The 2,807-nt window shown below is 35.7% G+C and overlaps 1 long non-coding RNA gene across 1 annotated transcript; it reads left to right on the plus strand.

Annotated features, from left to right (window-relative positions):
* The first annotated feature begins 492 nt into the window (after window positions 1-492).
* LOC139716097 (uncharacterized) lies at window positions 493-2,570 on the plus strand. The gene is made up of 3 exons (XR_011709872.1): window positions 493-709; window positions 1,934-2,018; window positions 2,457-2,570. It is a non-coding gene; the product is annotated as an uncharacterized lncRNA (long non-coding RNA).
* Window positions 2,571-2,807: the final 237 nt, after the last annotated feature.

Genomic DNA, 2,807 nt, shown 5'->3' on the forward strand with positions numbered 1-2,807 from the left:
TGTTATCAATATAATAAGCCGGGGGTGGGGGGTGGTACAGCAAAAATAACAGAAAATAGTCGTAAAACTTGCTTCTGATGGAAATGCATTTCGATTTTCTGCTTCGAACATTTTAGAAACGTGACAACCTGTATGTTACATTGTTAAGACCACTGATTATGAAAAAATAACAGCTGAAACAAATGGGTGTCAGCGTTCCATTTCCATTTAGTCACTGTTTACTTACTCTGTCACAATGAACTCAAAATACTTACATTATCATATAAATTTATCTCGCATACATGATTATGCTTATTATTCAAAGGAATGTCTAAAAAACAAAATCTGTGGTCATTTAGAAAAACACACTTGAGCCAAACAGACATTTATTCAAAAGTGAAATCATACTATTTTAGCTAATGCCTTGTTATGATTATTGACATTGTCATCACCACCTTTACCCACCGCCATTATAATGTCATTTGTCACAGATTATTACTACGTAGACTACAATTGTTGGTTTGGTAAACGTGAACAAACGGTACAAACTACAATACCACGTGACTTCGGCCCTGGACGATGGCAGCTCTCCTTCAGATATTATTCAACGGGAGACGGACTCCTGAACGTCACAAGCAACTGTAATTGGAGTGTATCTGTGATTCCCAACAATACTGAAGGCCATTTTGTGGAACAAATACTGGATCTCTTTTGCTTCTCCAACTTTAAGGTTAGTCATATTTACACACACAAAAAAAAAAAATGATAAGAAGACTTCGGGAAAACATCAATAACGTACATTACTGAGAGCAATGAGAGGAACATGATATCAAGGTCAACACACACACACACACAGACACATATATACATAATTGTATATATATAATACTGAGTATGTTGTATCGAGTAAGTTTTCCACTTATATGACGTTCATGCTGTATTCACCGACGGTTCATTTCTGCAAACAAATTTTCGAGCGATTGGCCTTTTTTCAAGTGTCAACGCTTGTTTCAGCTTGTTATATACGCACATAAATGCTATGATGCTGCTTAATTCTTATAGCATTAGACTTCTAAAATAACTCTCTAAGTATATAAGATCTAATTCAATACAGAATGTGAATCCATAAGCACATTGATATAAAAGGATGTAAATGCTTAGTTTTTAAATTTCTATTTCCATAGCCTGCTTTTCCAATCTTTCAAAAAAAAAGAATAGACTGCAAGTATTATCACAGTTAAGATAATGACGGCAGTCGATTTACTACGTGCATTACATCCAACATTTTTTAACTCCTTGTGTAAAATATTTCAGAGAAGCTTTAATCAAATGTTATCAACTGTTGTGTTGTAGCCTTTGTGAAAACCCTCATGCTGTTAACCCTGACAAACACTGGAGTACCAAAGTCCAGAGCGACAAATGAGATTGTTGAGATCTACGATTTTGGTGAGATCTTTACAAGTTTGATTGATTGTTCATAAGTGGGAGCAAGTTTAACCTACACACTATTCCTACTGAACAATTCGGTCATTAAATAATATACCAATCACTTTGCAAGGCTCACGCCTGATTGGTTGTGAGTTTTGCTATCAAACATTTGATAATAAGTTGAGCAATTGAAAGTGCAATGGAAAACAATTCTTCAAAGAAAGAAATTCAAACTATAATCATTTCACATTCAAATTGTTTCTTGAATCTAATCTTTTCACTAGGTTTTGGTGAAGGTCAGTGATCTTCTCGCTTACCCTGGTGGCTTCACTATAAAGTTTGTTCTCCTTTTTTTAATAACCATGCACGAGAACATCAGGAGTGGTTTGAAAAAGGTCAGCCCTGTAGCAGCATCCAATCAGACTACGTGCAATTTTTTTTTTGGCCATGAAATTATTCATAGAAATATATCTTCCATATAAAGAATTGTGAACATTTTTTTTTTTGTTTTGTTTATTACTGACAGATTTCATTTATTGCTGTGAGACAGACGGGACAGCCAGTCATAAGAATTGATGACATCACCGTCAAAAACCTGTCTGTTACAACAAGTAAGTCTTGGTCGGCCCTATGTGCTGACATTCCGTTCAATTACAAAGAGATACATTCGATGATATCATGATCTGTATGTACTGTATGTACAGGTGTATAAGTACGTTTACTTACTTGTTTCTAGTATTTGTTTTTGTTTTGTTTTGTTTTGTTTTGTTCTGTTTTGTTTTTGTTTGTGTGTGTGTTTTTTTTTTTACTTTGGGGGGGGGGGGGGGGTGGTCATGCTGTACGTCTGCTGTACATCAATATAAGTGTATCAGTGTAAGTGCTAGCGAATGAATTATACTGTTTGTGTGTATTGTTTCCATAACCGCATATACCCGTCTACCTCACACAAAAGCACGATCGATACCGACTCACACCCTGACCACATCTTTTACCATCTTTATCAACACTTTAAAATTCCTTCATATCACGCACATTCTTTGAAACTCCAGCCGAGAGCAATACAGAACACCACATATCATCAGGCGGAATCTCATTATCAGTTTCCTTGACGACCTCCTCTCTGACAAGAAATGCGTCGCTCGTGGAGAATTCAGCGATGAAAGGTGATGGGCAATAATGTTACCTTCGTTTGATACTTTACAGTATTTTTTTCTTCTCACGCTGAAATTGGGGAAAAAGTCAAATGAACACTTGACGATCATTTTGTTAAATGCCATGTGATGTACTTAGAAAAAGCGACAAAGGAATAAGAACTGTTAGAAGGAGAATTAATACTGAATTGAATAACAGTTTCGGTTAAAGTCGATGATGACTGATGCAAAACGCTTCTTTTTTTCTTC

The sequence above is a fragment of the Diadema antillarum genome, unplaced genomic scaffold, assembly GCF_040938485.1.
Source record: "Diadema antillarum isolate AM-2024a unplaced genomic scaffold, OU_Dant_1.0 scf00000061, whole genome shotgun sequence".
NCBI lineage: Eukaryota > Metazoa > Echinodermata > Echinoidea > Diadematoida > Diadematidae > Diadema > Diadema antillarum.